This window comes from Musca vetustissima, unplaced genomic scaffold, assembly GCF_032173495.1.
Source record: "Musca vetustissima isolate MV318-11 ecotype Yass unplaced genomic scaffold, APGP_CSIRO_Mvet_v1 utg217942, whole genome shotgun sequence".
Taxonomy (NCBI): domain Eukaryota; kingdom Metazoa; phylum Arthropoda; class Insecta; order Diptera; family Muscidae; genus Musca; species Musca vetustissima.
The window spans coordinates 20,732-37,403 of NW_026884438.1; the positions used below are offsets into that span (position 1 = coordinate 20,732).

At 31.3% G+C, this 16,672-nt stretch overlaps 1 non-coding gene across 1 annotated transcript; it reads left to right on the forward strand.

Moving 5' to 3' along the window:
* Nucleotides 1-15,833: 15,833 nt before the first annotated feature.
* Nucleotides 15,834-15,905, forward strand: Trnag-ucc (transfer RNA glycine (anticodon UCC)). Its single transcript has one exon. It is a non-coding gene; the product is annotated as a tRNA-Gly (tRNA).
* Nucleotides 15,906-16,672: the final 767 nt, after the last annotated feature.

The window sequence follows — 16,672 nt, forward strand, 5'->3', positions numbered from 1 at the left end:
TTAAAGGCCAACCACTCCTCTTAGATATTATATCAACTTCTTGAGTATATGTCCTTCAGAAGTAAATATATACGCTACAAATTTTGTAATTTTTCACACATAAGTCAGGGTCCATTTGACCCGTTACATATTGACCGATCTTTATAAGAACAGGCATGCTTATTCTTTACCCCGATCCCGTTCTCCTTGTACAATTTTGCGATGTTCGGGCCATAATTGCGGCCTCTGGAGCAAAAATAAAGTTTATGGTCCATTTCACCCCGTAAATATTAACCAAAAACAATGGGGGTCTTCATTGGCCAGAACCCATCCTACATGCAAATTTTGTGAAGATTGGTGCATAACTGTGGCCTGTATCGTGTTTACAAGTTATAATGGACAGACGGATGGACGGACACACATGTCTAGATCGACTCAGCTAGTCGAGATATGACGATCGGTATTTCGCATCCAACAATTCTCGGCTTCACAAACCCTTGGGACTGCACAAAGCTATAATACCCTGACAACATATTTGTGTAGGGTATAATGAGCTGCGCTCAAACGAATTTCCTGACAAAATAATGTGTTTTCATAGTAAAATCTCAAAAACATCATATGCGCTCAAACGAATGTCCCTCCATAAGGCTGAGGGTATAAAAAGTGCACGTATCGAATTTCAAGATTATCCATTCGCAATACGAGGTTTTGGACAATTACATATTCAGCATGCTTGAGGAAATCAATTTTAACAAATCAAATTTAATCTAACTCCTGCAAATACGCACATATTCGGTTGTGTAGCCTGTAGACCAGATTTTAATTAAAAATATTGAAATGTGTACGTGATTGGTATTTTCAGGCAAATCAACATCTTGATTTTATTAGATACATTCTAGTTGAATTGATTCAACATAATTCTTGAATGTTGATGATTTAAAGTTAAACAAATTGCCTTGTTTTAGTTACATTAGGTTTTTTTGCCTTTTAACCGGATATTATCAATATAATAAAACCTATATTACCTAATTTAAATACTCATAATTGTAACATGTGATAATTGGCAACTCAATACAAATTTGTCATTTTTTTGCCGTAGTTTAATGGAAAAGCATGTCTCATGTGGGCAATAAATGAATGATTTAACTTGGTTTTCCAAAACGACAATTACGCCATAGGAGCGGGGAGGGTTATATGGAAAGAGTGACACAAAATGAACTAATTCACAAATTATACAAATGTTTTTTTTTTTTTGTCAAATATATTTGGACGAATCAAATGTCGTCTACATCGTGGACAATGTCTTCGCCTTTTGTATAGTAGAAATGGCAGATTATTTGATCGTGTCTCTCTAACAACCGAATACATTTTACTCGTGCATCATCGTCATGATCATCATCTGCTGCGACAGCATCATCACATTTGAGAGTGAGTGAGTAAATAATAACAATTAAAACGCCATCAATTTCTGTCTCGTAAATTAACTTACAATAAGTCTTTTATTTATACACATAATTTACAAACAAAATCATTTTTAAAAAAAACTAAAAATGTTTATAACATAAAAGCTAGAGAAAATCAATAATAAAATAAATAAATTACAATATGTATTTGCAAAAATGTTATTTCTTTTAATTTAGCTTAAAATTACGTACAATTTTTAATTATGGACTACTAATGGATTTGAATTATTTTTTATAGATTTTATTTAATACTTAGGACTAAATTCACAATCGACATAAATTGGTTGTTATGCTATTAGGACAGTTGTATTTTATTATAATTTACATGTTTATATTTTTTATTGAATTATAGTTGTTTTATTTATATAATTTATCGAAGACGCATTTTGTTTTTTTTTTTTGTGCTTTGAAGACAATTCCACTGTAGACATATTTTGTATATATCTTCGACAATGTGCAGTTATTTTATTTCATATAAAATTGATTTATTTTATTATAATGTACATTTGTATATTTAATTGAATTATATAATTTATCGAAGACTAATTTTTTGTTTTATTTTATTTATATTTGTGTTGTGAAGACAATTAATTTCGCTAAGCTATTAAATATATTGTTATCATAATTTATTTAATTTGTTTCAAAAATTATTTATTTTACTTTTCTGTTTCATACACAAAGGCAGGTTTTTGTAGGCATATTATACACAAATATTTTTGCTTATTAATTATTAATACGAGATTAGTCATTGCAAAAACTAACTAATTATTATGTAGTCGACGAGGCTGATCATGTTATACCCAATACCGGGGGTGTTCTAACCGAAAGTTTTTTCTTTCTTTCGATTTCACGTGGCAAACCGTTGTTCTTTTTTTTTTTTTTTGGAAAATGTGTGTTTTTTCTTGTCGAAGTCATATTAAAAATAAGAAACACATTTGCCGATTGGATTTATAATAAATCATAGTCCATAGCTATGTATATAAATAATAAAACATTAAAAAACAAGTAAGGAAAGTTCAAAAGTCGGTCGGGCGCTTCACCACTTGGGTACATACAAGAGATGCTCATATGTACAATATCCTTTAGATTGAACAGACATGTCATCTTTGGAGGATCAATGAAATGGAATCGGACGAAATTAAATACGTGAAGATATTTGAACTAAATTAAAACAATAAAAAATGTTGTCTCAATCGGAAAACATTGACAGTATGGTGCATCATTTACATAACATCGGACGAAACTATATATGGGAGCTATATTTAAATCTTAACCGATTTCCACAAAACCTTTGCATACATCAATATGGACCTAATTCAGTACTCTGTGCAAAATTTTGTCTCAATCGGACCAATATTGGCAGTATGTTGCCCAATTTACATAAAATCGAACGAAACTGTATATGGAAGCTATATCTAAATCTGAACAGATTTCAACAAAACTTGGTATATATCAATATAGACCTATATCTAAATCTGAACTTCAATAGGGTTCGTCCTTGGGCTAAATAAGTGATATATGACATCGAATATATTTCATCGAAATCGGATCCTAAATGCGACCTGTAATTTGTTCACAAAAATACATGGACGGACGGACAGATAGGCAATCGTAAATCGACAGAGAAAAGGATTTTATGCATATTCTCAAAAGGAACCATAGGTTTATCTCGATTCCTTTTGCCTGTTACAGACATATGCCCGAAGGCATAATACCCTGTACCACAGTGTGGTGAAATGTATAATTAAAGAGTTAAAGGGACTGTTAATGGGACATTCTTCGTAGGGGGATCTTATAAAAAAGGTGTTTGAATAGATACGACCATCTTCTTTTAAAAAGGGTTAGAAGTTATGGACTTTTTGAAATATTTATTTTTTATTGGTGTCGTATAATTGCTGCCAATAGTCATATGCCCAAGGGTATATTCTTATTGTATATATCCTTAGATTGACGTGAAGAGTTTAAATGGCCCTTAACATTTTTTTTTGAAAAATTCTTCAGTTTATTTTCTTATCAAATTTTAATAAAAAACAAATACAAAGTACCAGTCGGTGGTGCCGACAGATATATACCCTCCGTGTATGGTGTGCGAAGGTCTTCGGAATCATACACAGGTTGTATTATTCGCTTTATATATGGTATGTGTTTTTATCAAAGATGGGTTATTCTAGTAGGTTTAACTTAGGTGGAGGAGGTAACGGAAGAAGTGGACCAATGGGTCCCATCTTCAGGCTTGGTAAAGATAATAGGTTGTACAATGTTTGGCTCAAATCGGATAGTCCGTTCGCATGATATTTTAAAATCCTTTTTTTATCAAAATGTTGACCATTTTGTGGGGAGGTACCAAAAGGAGTGAATACCCATTTCGAACATGAACTAAATATGGAAGAAATATTTCGGTACGCAAATTTTGGTTGAAATCGGTTAACCCCTTAGAGAACTATCGTGACCAGACAGACGGACGGACATTTGCAATTGCATTTTGGGTCTATACCCAATATTTCAATGAGGCACATTTTTGCCTTATCGAATTTTATATACCCCCATTAGCCATAAGGCTGAGAGTATCAACATTTTCCACATTGGCCATAATGTCGTATAATTTTTGTCAATAGTTATACGCCCTAGGACATTTTCTATTTAATATTGAAGCAATCTCTATGTTGAAGTAAAGCCTTTAATTGTCCATAACAACTATCTTGAAAAATTTTTCGATTTATTTTCGGATATGATTTTAACATAAGCAAATATTACCCCTTCTACCTGCGTCAGAGTTTAATTTCATTTGTTTTCAAATCTGCTATTTTTTAGATTTCTTTTCGAAACAACCTTTCTTCCCCAGCTTCAACACTTCCCACCTTTACATTGGGCGCCAGTTAATAAATTATAAATTTTTAATTGATATATCTAAAATTCCAGTTAATAAAATAAAAATTAATAAATTTCCTTATCAAAATGTTTGAATAAAAACAACTCCACATTGGGCGAGAAAACTCCAAAAATTCAAGAAAACCGTTGAATTTCGAGCTCAAAAGTAATCTTATACAGATTCCAAATAGAATAAATCTTATTAAGTAGTTATATTTTGCCATCAAAATATCTAAGAAATATGGATCTCCACGTTGGGCGCCAATTCCAAAAATGGCCCAGACTTGAAAATGGACATCGGAAATGATTCATAATGTAGCCCATAATGTAGTAAAATGAACGCTCCATGAAGCATACCATGTTCGAAGTTCGAACCAAAAAGTCATCTTTTACAGATTTCAATTATAATAAATCTTATTAGTTGCATTTTGTCATTAAAATATCTAAAAATTTTCAACGTCTTCATGTTGGGCGCCAATTCAAAAGATGGTCCAAATTGGAAAATGGGCATCGCAATTAATTTATAATGTAATCAGTAAGAAAAATAAAGTCTTCAATAAGCATAACTTGCACTAGAAAATATATATCTCCATGTTGGGCGCCATTTCAAAATTGCAAATAATTTTAAAAATTTTTGATTGATATATTTTAATTTCCAATTGAAAGAACATAAATTATTAAATTTTTTTACCGAAATAGTTGCAAATTCATCTTGGGCGCCATTTCAGAAATTCAAGAAAACTGTTGAGTTTAAGAGTCATCTTATACAGTTTTGAACTAGAATAAATCTTATTAGTAGCAGTTTGCCATCAAAATAACTAAGAAATATGTTGAAAAATATCAACTCCACCTTGGGCGCCATTTCAAAAATTCAAGAGATTCTAGATATTCCAACTAGAATCGACCAAACGGACTTCACAAATGATTTATAATGTTGCCAGTAAGCAAAATGAAGTCTTCAGGAAGCTTTTTGGAATTAAATATGCACTATGTCCATATTGGACCCCACTTCGATATTTCAATGGATTTTCTACAGATTTTTTGTACGAAAATTTAATTTTTTTTGGGTCACCCTGTAGTTTTCTAATATAAATTTGTAAAGGGCGGACAAAACTGAAAACAAGACATCGCAAATGATTTATAACGTAGGCAGTGAGTGAAATTTAGCCTTCAGGAAGCATGTATTGCTCTAGAAATAAAAATATGCGTCAAATCTATATTGGACATTTGAATGATTTTTTAGTCTTTTTGTAAGAAAATTAGATTTTTTTTGGTCACCCTGTTGTTTTTTAAATAAATGTATGATTACAGTTAATCCCTTCTGTTCGTACCCGTTCAACGCTTTGGGAACAGGTGATTCTACATAACCTATAAGAATGTGAAAAAAGTGAACACGCCTTTAAGTTGGGACCTTTATTTGGCACATATGTCAAAACATAAATCCAAGGAATTGTTATCATCTGTGAATACCAAATTTCAGATAGAAAAATTAAAAATGTAAAAATTCGGTTACGATCTTCGACATACCCAAAAAGAGTGGAATTTTTATATGAGGGTTATATTAAAATATGGACCATCGTCAGACGAACCCTAATTAATTTTTTATATAGCTTCCATATATATTTTCGACCGATTTAATTCAAAGTGTGTCCGATTGCGACAATTTTTTTCTCACCCCACTATGTTCTCACCAATGTCGTGTTTGAATTTGAGAAAGGATGGACTTATTGCACCTATAATACAGATTATATACATATTTTTAAACCGTTTTCTACATTTCACGAATTTATTGATCTGTCCTCGTACTGTATGTAATTACTACATAATTAAATTTATCTTATGGACTATAATTGATTTAATAAAGATATTATTTTTTAATTTATTTCAGATATTGATTAACTTATTCGTGAATTATTCTTCGGTAAGTACGATATTCCTATAATAACTATATTCTTTTTTTATATAATTTTATTTTTCCCTTTTGAACACATAAATGTGCGTTAACTTTAAAACTTTTTTTTTATTTTATATAAAATATACAAACTTAATGATTACTTAGAAAATAATTCCGAATGAATAACAAAAATACTTAAGAGACAATTATTAACTAACTACTTAAATGTTAATAATAATTTTAGCTACATTAAAATTAATTTTAAATTAATTATATTATTTTTTAATTATTTATATATTGATTTATATGTTTTAAAACCTACAGAATATTTTGAAATATTTCAACTACACCGACGACTCATAAATGACAATTTGTAAAACTTTCGGTTTATTATTTTGTGCCTCTTTCACTTCCTTGAGAATGGCATTGGTAATGGCTTCCAGTGCTGCGATATCCGCATTATTGGGATCTTTGCGTGACATATTCCATTTGGGCATGGAGACCTATAAAGAAAAAAGGAAACAGATAAAGGGAGGAATATTATCATTGGTTTTAAGAATTATCAGAATCATAAGGGTGGATTTTTTAAAGAATATTTTTGGAGGGATTTCAAGGATCATATGCGTGGGCCATAGGCGTGGATTTTTTAAAGAATATTTTTCCAAGGATTATAAGGGCCAAAGGCGTGGATTTTTTAAAGAATATTTTTCCAAGGATTATAAGGGCCAAAGGCGTGGATTTTTTAAAGAATATTTTTCCAAGGATTATAAGGGCCAAAGGCGTGGATTTTTTAAAGAATATTTTTCCAAGGATTATAAGGGCCAAAGGCGTGGATTTTTTAAAGAATATTTTTCCAAGGATTATAAGGGCCAAAGGCGTGGATTTTTTAAAGAATATTTTTCCAAGGATTATAAGGGCCAAAGGCGTGGATTTTTTAAAGAATATTTTTCCAAGGATTATAAGGGCCAAAGGCGTGGATTTTTTAAAGAATATTTTTCCAAGGATTATAAGGGCCAAAGGCGTGGATTTTTTAAAGAATATTTTTCCAAGGATTATAAGGGCCAAAGGCGTGGATTTTTTAAAGAATATTTTTCCAAGGATTATAAGGGCCAAAGGCGTGGATTTTTTAAAGAATATTTTTCCAAGGATTATAAGGGCCAAAGGCGTGGATTTTTTAAAGAATATTTTTCCAAGGATTATAAGGGCCAAAGGCGTGGATTTTTTAAAGAATATTTTTCCAAGGATTATAAGGGCCAAAGGCGTGGATTTTTTAAAGAATATTTTTCCAAGGATTATAAGGGCCAAAGGCGTGGATTTTTTAAAGAATATTTTTCCAAGGATTATAAGGGCCAAAGGCGTGGATTTTTTAAAGAATATTTTTCCAAGGATTATAAGGGCCAAAGGCGTGGATTTTTTAAAGAATATTTTTCCAAGGATTATAAGGGCCAAAGGCGTGGATTTTTTAAAGAATATTTTTCCTAGGATTATAAGGGCCAAAGGCGTGGATTTTTTTAAAGAATATTTTTCCAAGGATTATAAGGGCCAAAGGCGTGGATTTTTTAAAGAATATTTTTCCAAGGATTATAAGGGCCAAGGATTATAAGGGCCAAAGGCGTGGATTTTTTAAAGAATATTTTTCCAAGGATTATAAGGGCCAAAGGCGTGGATTTTTTAAAGAATATTTTTCCAAGGATTATAAGGGCCAAAGGCGTGGATTTTTTAAAGAATATTTTTCCAAGGATTATAAGGGCCAAAGGCGTGGATTTTTTAAAGAATATTTTTCCAAGGATTATAAGGGCCAAAGGCGTGGATTTTTTAAAGAATATTTTTCCAAGGATTATGAGGGCCAAAGGCGTGGATTTTTTAAAGAATATTTTTCCAAGGATTATGAGGGCCAAAGGCGTGGATTTTTTAAAGAATATTTTTCCAAGGATTATAAGGGCCAAAGGCGTGGATTTTTTAAAGAATATTTTTCCAAGGATTATAAGGGCCAAAGGCGTGGATTTTTTAAAGAATATTTTTCGAAGGATTATAAGGGCCAAAGGCGTGGATTTTTTAAAGAATATTTTTCGAAGGATTTAAAGGACCATAATATTGTTCTGTTTTAAATTATCCCCCTAATATTTAATGGGCATTTAAAGTTTGCCAACGTATTGTTTTAGCTTGCACATCAAAACAAATTGACCCACTTTACACTTTCGAAAAAAAAAAGAGAACTAAAGCCAAAAACATTTTAGCTCAGCATCCTTGCTGCAACAATTCCGCAAAGCAACCCAACCAAAAAGCGAGGATATTTATAGCCTACATACCGTTAAGACTTTTTGTAATGCTGCATAATCTAGGCCAGTGCCGGCTGTCTCGCCTAAACGTCTCAGTGTTTCTGCCATGGGACCGGAAAGTTCCTAGAAAATAAAAATAAAAAAAAATTAAATTAAAAAGTAAAAACAACAGTTCATTAATCTCCATTTGAAGTTGGGTGTCGAATAGCCAAAGAGAAAATAAAAAACCAACAACAATAAAACATAACACTTACTTGCAACTTGGCCCAACTGGTGGCATACTGACGTCTTACCAATTCAATAATGGTAGAGGTTAATGCCAAACCAATTAAAATATATAATGTGCACAGCAGCATATAATTGGGTTTCTCTGTGGAGAGGGGAAAAAACGGGAAGGATATAAATATAACAGGACATTCAAGGATATGCGAAACGTAATTATTACATATGATCACAAAACATCTCGCACTTACTTGGTACTAAATCACCAAAACCTATTGTTGTCATCGTGATGAAGCAGAAATAGAAACCATCAAAAAATGTCCAATCATCCTCCCACAGCAGCAGCAGACCCGCTCCAATGGCCAAATAGACACAGAGAAACAGCACCGCTGACAGAGCATAAAACCAGGTCTTACCAATGAAATTGGTAACTTTGGGTGTCTCTAAAGGGGTGAAAGCAAAATCAGGGGGACATTTTTATTTAGATTTTTTAATCCCTTAAAAGACTTGCTTGACTTACTTGGCATATGCCGGCCCAATACCGAAACTGCTGTCGCAAATAAACGTCCCCAATCCGCTATTACCGTCAGCGTAAAAGGAATGCCTATTAATGCGAAGCATATACAGAATGCTCTGCCCCCGATTGTAACGGGCACAATGTTGCCATAACCTATTGTCGTCAGGACCGTCGATGAAAAGAATACCGCCTGTAGAATGCTCCAACGTTCATAGGGTTCGGGAAAGTCTTTATCGGCTTCTATTAACAAACCACCCTCGGCTGCTTCTTGGACGGCCTGGAATAAAAAAAATATTTAAAATAATTTTAAAGAATATTTTTTCAAGGAATATCAGAGGCGTGGATTTTTTAAAGAATATGTTTTCAAGGAATATCAGAGGCGTGGATTTTTTAAAGAATATTTTTTCAAGGAATATCAGAGGCGTGGATTTTTTAAAGATTTTTTTTTTCAAGGAATATCAGAGGCCTGGATTTTTTATTTAAAGAATATTTTTTTATTCAGGGAATATCAGAGGCGTGGATTTTTTAAAGAATATTTTTTCAAGGAATATCAGAGGCGTGGATTTTTTAAAGATTTTTTTTCAAGGAATATCAGAGGCCTGGATTTTTTAAAGAATATTTTTTCAAGGAATATCAGAGGCGTGGATTTTTTAAACAATATTTTTTCAAGGAATATCAGAGGCGTGGATTTTTTAACCAATATTTTTTTCAAGGAATATCAGAGGCGTGGATTTTTTAAACAATATTTTTTCAAGGAATATCAGAGGCGTGGATTTTTTAAAGAATATTTTTTCAAGGAATATCAGAGGCGTGGATTTTTTAAAGAATATTTTTTGAAGGAATATCAGAGGCGTGGATTTTTTAAAGAATATTTTTTCAAGGAATATCAGAGGCGTGGATTTTTTAAAGAATATTTTTTCAAGGAATATCAGAGGCGTGGATTTTTTAAAGAATATTTTTTCAAGGAATATCAGAGGCGTGGATTTTTTAAAGATTTTTTTTCAAGGAATATCAGAGGCGTGGATTTTTTAAAGAATATTTTTTCAAGGAATATCAGAGGCGTGGATTTTTTAAAGATTTTTTTTCAAGGAATATCAGAGGCGTGGATTTTTTAAAGAATATTTTTTCAAGGAATATCAGAGGCGTGGATTTTTTAAAGAATATTTTTTCAAGGAATATCAGAGGCGTGGATTTTTTAAAGAATATTTTTTCAAGGAATATCAGAGGCGTGGATTTTTTAAAGAATATTTTTTCAAGGAATATCAGAGGCGTGGATTTTTTAAAGAATATTTTTTCAAGGAATATCAGAGGCGTGGATTTTTTAAAGAATATTTTTTCAAGGAATATCAGAGGCGTGGATTTTTTAAAGAATATTTTTTCAAGGAATATCAGAGGCGTGGATTTTTTAAAGAATATTTTTTCAAGGAATATCAGAGGCGTGGATTTTTTAAAGAATATTTTTTCAAGGAATATCAGAGGCGTGGATTTTTTAAAGAATATTTTTTCAAGGAATATCAGAGGCGTGGATTTTTTAAAGAATATTTTTTCAAGGAATATCAGAGGCGTGGATTTTTTAAAGAATATTTTTTCAAGGAATATCAGAGGCGTGGATTTTTTAAAGAATATTTTTTCAAGGAATATCAGAGGCGTGGATTTTTTAAAGAATATTTTTTCAAGGAATATCAGAGGCGTGGATTTTTTAAAGAATATTTTTTCAAGGAATATCAGAGGCGTGGATTTTTTAAAGAATATTTTTTCAAGGAATATCAGAGGCGTGGATTTTTTAAACAATATTTTTTCAAGGAATATCAGAGGCGTGGATTTTTTAAAGAATATTTTTTCAAGGAATATCAGAGGCGTGGATTTTTTAAAGAATATTTTTTCAAGGAATATCAGAGGCGTGGATTTTTTAAAGAATATTTTTTCAAGGAATATCAGAGGCGTGGATTTTTTAAAGAATATTTTTTCAAGGAATATCAGAGGCGTGGATTTTTTAAAGAATATTTTTTCAAGGAATATCAGAGGCGTGGTTTTTTAAAGAATATTTTTTTCAAGGAATATCAGAGGCGTGGATTTTTTAAAGAATATTTTTTCAAGGAATATCAGAGGCGTGGATTTTTTAAAGAATATTTTTTCAAGGAATATCAGAGGCGTGGATTTTTTAAAGAATATTTTTTCAAGGAATATCAGAGGCGTGGATTTTTTAAAGAATATTTTTTCAAGGAATATCAGAGGCGTGGATTTTTTAAAGAATATTTTTTCAAGGAATATCAGAGGCGTGGATTTTTTAAAGAATATTTTTTCAAGGAATATCAGAGGCGTGGATTTTTTAAAGAATATTTTTTCAAGGAATATCAGAGGCGTGGATTTTTTAAAGAATATTTTTTCAAGGAATATCAGAGGCGTGGATTTTTTAAAGAATATTTTTTCAAGGAATATCAGAGGCGTGGATTTTTTAAAGAATATTTTTTCAAGGAATATCAGAGGCGTGGATTTTTTAAAGAATATTTTTTCAAAGGAATATCAGAGGCGTGGATTTTTTAAAGAATAGTTTTTCAAAGGAATATCAGAGGCGTGGATTTTTTAAAGAATATTTTTTCAAGGAATATCAGAGGCGTGGATTTTTTAAAGAATATTTTTTCAAGGAATATCAGAGGCGTGGATTTTTTAAAGAATATTTTTTCAAGGAATATCAGAGGCGTGGATTTTTTAAAGAATATTTTTTCAAGGAATATCAGAGGCGTGGATTTTTTAAAGAATATTTTTTCAAGGAATATCAGAGGCGTGGATTTTTTAAAGAATATTTTTTCAAGGAATATCAGAGGCGTGGATTTTTTAAAGAATATTTTTTCAAGGAATATCAGAGGCGTGGATTTTTTAAAGAATATTTTTTCAAGGAATATCAGAGGCGTGGATTTTTTAAAGAATATTTTTTCAAGGAATATCAGAGGCGTGGATTTTTTAAAGAATATTTTTTCAAGGAATATCAGAGGCGTGGATTTTTTAAAGAATATTTTTTCAAGGAATATCAGAGGCGTGGATTTTTTAAAGAATATTTTTTCAAGGAATATCAGAGGCGTGGATTTTTTAAAGAATATTTTTTCAAGGAATATCAGAGGCGTGGATTTTTTAAAGAATATTTTTTCAAGGAATATCAGAGGCGTGGATTTTTTAAAGAATATTTTTTCAAGGAATATCAGAGGCGTGGATTTTTTAAAGAATATTTTTTCAATAAAATATCAGAGGCGTGGATTTTTTAAAGAATATTTTTTCAAGAAAATATCAGAGGCGTGGATTTTCTAAAGAATATTTTTTTCAAGGTCTATCAGAGGCGTGGATTTTTTAAAGAATATTTTTTAAAGAAAATATCAGAGGCGTGGATTTTCTAAAGAATATTTTTTCAAGGATCCAATATAAGGCGTGGATTTTCTAAAGAATATTTTTTCAAGGACCAATACAAGGCGTGGATTTTCTAAAGAATATTTTTTCAAGAACCAATACAAGGCGTGGATTTTCTAAAGAATATTTTTTCAAGGACCAATACAAGGCGTGGATTTTCTAAAGAATATTTTTTCAAGAAAATATCAGAGGCGTGGATTTTCTAAAGAATATTTTTTCAAGAAAATATCAGAGGCGTGGATTTTCTAAAGAATATTTTTTCAAGAAAATATCAGAGGCGTGGATTTTCTAAAGAATATTTTTTCAAGAAAATATCAGAGGCGTGGATTTTCTAAAGAATATTTTTTCAAGAAAATATCAGAGGCGTGGATTTTCTAAAGAATATTTTTTCAAGGACCAATACAAGGCGTGGATTTTCTAAAGAATATTTTTTCAAGGACCAATACAAGGCGTGGATTTTCTAAAGAATATTTTTTCAAGGACCAATACAAGGCGTGGATTTTCTAAAGAATATTTTTTCAAGACCAATACAAGGCGTGGATTTTCTAAAGAATATTTTTTCAAGAAAATATCAGAGGCGTGGATTTTTTAAAGAATATTTTTTCAAGGCTTATTACCCAGGCGTGGATTTTCTAAAGAATATTTTTTCAAGGCTTATCAGGAGGCGTGGATTTTCTAAAGAATATTTTTTCAAGGCTTATAAGGAGGCGTGGATTTTCTAAAGAATATTTTTTCAAGAAAATATCAGAGGCGTGGATTTTCTAAAGAATATTTTTTCAAGGAATATCAGAGGCGTGGATTTTTTAAAGAATATTTTTTCAAGGAATATCAGAGGCGTGGATTTTTTAAAGAATATTTTTTCAAGGAATATCAGAGGCGTGGATTTTTTAAAGAATATTTTTTCAAGGAATATCAGAGGCGTGGATTTTTTAAAGAATAATTTTTCAAGGAATATCAGAGGCGTGGATTTTTTAAAGAATACTTTTTCAAGGAATATCAAGGACTATTTTTTAAGGCGTGGATTTTTTCAAGGACTATTTTTTAAGGCGTGGATTTTTTCAAGGACTATTTTTTACGTCGTGGATTTTTTCAAGGACTATTTTTTAAGTCGTGGATTTTTTCAAGGACTATTTTTTAAGGCGTGGATTTTTTCAAGGATTATTTTTTAAGGCGTGGATTTTTTCAAGGGCTATTTTTTAAGTCGTGGATTTTTTCAAGAACTATTTTTTAAGGTGGGGATTTTTTCAAGGATTATTTTTTAAGGCGTGGATTTTTTCAAGGATTATTTTTTAAGGCGTGGACTATTTTTTAAGGCGTAGATTTTTTCAAGGATTATTTTTTAAGGCGTGGACTATTTTTTAAGGCGTGGATTTTTTCAAGGACTATTTTTTAAGGCGTGGATTTTTTCAGGGACTATTTTTTAAGGCGTGGATTTTTTCAAGGACTATTGTTTAAGGCGTGGATTTTTTGAAGGACTATTTTTTAAGGCGTGGACTATTTTTTAAGGCGTGGATTTTTTCAAGGACTATTGTTTAAGGCGTAGATTTTTTCAAGGACTATTTTTTAAGTAGTGGATTTTTTCAAGGACTATTTTTTAAGGCGTGGATTTTTTCAAGGACTATTTTTTAAGGCGTGGATTTTTTCAAGGACTATTTTTTAAGGCGTGGATTTTTTCAAGGAATATTTTTTAAGGCTTGAATTTTTCAAGGACTATTTTTTAGGTCGTGGATTTTTTTAAGGATTTTTTTAAGGCGTGGATTTTTTCAAGGACTATTTTTTAAGGATTATTTTTTAAGGCGTGGATTTTTTTAAGGACTATTTTTTACGAATTATTTTTTAAGGCGTAAATATTTTAAAGGATTATTTTTTAAGGCGTGGATTTTTTCAAGGACTATAAGAGACATACTGGTATACTGGTATAAAAACTAAAGTTTTATTTCTGTTTACAAGTCAAACAAATACCACCACCCTTTTAAGGCCTTCCGAACCTATCCCAATCACCTAAACTTTTACAAAAGCAGCAAAAGTTATAAAACTCATTCAAGCATATGAAACAAAGAAAGGACATTGTGTAAAGTAACGCCATCCTTGCTAATGATCCTTGCCAAGTTAATTGGCCAAGAAATTATGAAGCTGTTTTGTACGAAACGTGTCGAAATGATTCAATCATAAATTAATTGTCCATCATTAACGGAATGAAAAAGTGTTAATATCTTTGAGAGTATAAAGGGAAGTGCTAGAAGGATGCTTAGGAATCGCTAAATAATATTGTCATATAAAAATCATAAACATTGAAGTTTATTGATTGAGACAGTATCAGTGAATTGGCAAGGGAACAGTGGGAAGGAAAAAAACTAGGCAATGGATATGTATGAAGGACTATGAAAACCCAAAATACCAGTTTATAGTCACTTCGGTTGGAAAAAAAACTTTAAATAGGATATCTCCTTTAAGAGGGCGATATATCGAAACATTGTCGAAATATTGAAAATTTTCTACAAAATATCGAAGATTTGCATACAAGTTCGTTTCAAGATTGCCTGTAGGTTTGTCTTTCCAATACATCCTGGTTTAAATAAGAAATTAAATTATTTTTTTTAATTCGAAGGTAAGTTGTGGTTTTTTACTCCCTTCACCCTCTCTTTATATAAATTGCAGAATTGTTATTAAAAAACATTTAATTAGTAGGAATATTTTAAATTATGGCCCACTGTTCTAAGGGATAATATGTATATTTTCACTATGTTGACAACAATAACAAACCATCTGTGGTAGGATTCTTTATTTTGTGACAATTTAAAAAAAAAAAAATTTTGTCGCCTGGTTTGGCGATAAACGATGCGGCGATAACAGCTTTGCAAGTGTACCATACAACAACAACATAAATTCACCAATGCATGGATGAATACATCGCCGCTACCCAGAGGCATCAACACAGAACACAGCCAATAAAATATTTTTTATGTTATCACCACGACCGCCAGCAAGCATTATCGTATTTTGTTGTAGTTTATTTTTCCCGCACAAAACCAGAAGTTAAAAGCTTCCACCATATTTTATGTTCCATACCTCATGTCTTGTGTTCGTGTTGAAAACAAAAGGTATCAAATCAACTCTGTAAAGTTAAAAATACAAATCCCAAAGCTTTTTTAATTGAAAATGTTGTTGTTTGGGGAAGTTCATAATACAGTTATTTCTGTTTAGTTACCAGGGCGTTGGTGGTGTAATGGTCAGCATAGTTGCCTTCCAAGCAGTTGATCCGGGTTCGATTCCCGGCCAACGCACATCTTTTTTTGTTATTTTTTTATTATTTAAATGTTAAAAAAAAAACACAAAAAAAGTTAAATAAAAATAGTATCAAGATGTCATAACCATAATTTGCTATATAAAAAATATGGAGACATGGACGATATTTTCTATTTCAGAGATTTTTTCCACTCATTGGATAGAAAACCCCAATGAAATTATAAAAATCCAAAATGAGGATGAGGGTATTTTCCAAATCAGATTTCTTACTTGTAAATGTCATAATTTACTGTTGGAAATAGTAATGATGAGAAACAAAAATAATCGCTTTGCGGTCTAAAAAAATAAAATCGAAATGGAATAAAATACAAATTTAAAAATGTTTCTTAAAAAGGGAGACGGAATTAAAAACATATTTGTATTCCCCAAAGGTTATGATTCAGTCCAATAGTTTAAAAATTAAAAAATACCAATATGATTTGAAATAAATCCCAAGGAGAGGGGACATCTTTGAACAGCCCTCATAATATCTCTGTTTAACACTTTTCCAACCCGCAACCAATTTTTTTATATGACAATCCATGTAGATGAGTGTACATGTTTTCGCAGTGTCATTGTACATTTTGTAACAGGCAAAGGAAATGAGGTAGTTCCTTTTGAGAATATGCATAGAATCACTTTCTAAGTCGATTTATGCATGTTCATTCGTCCGTCCATCTGTCTGTCCGTCCATGCATTTTTGTGAACAAAGTACAGGTCGCATTTATGATCTGATTTGGATGAAATTTAGCACCGCTCATTTATT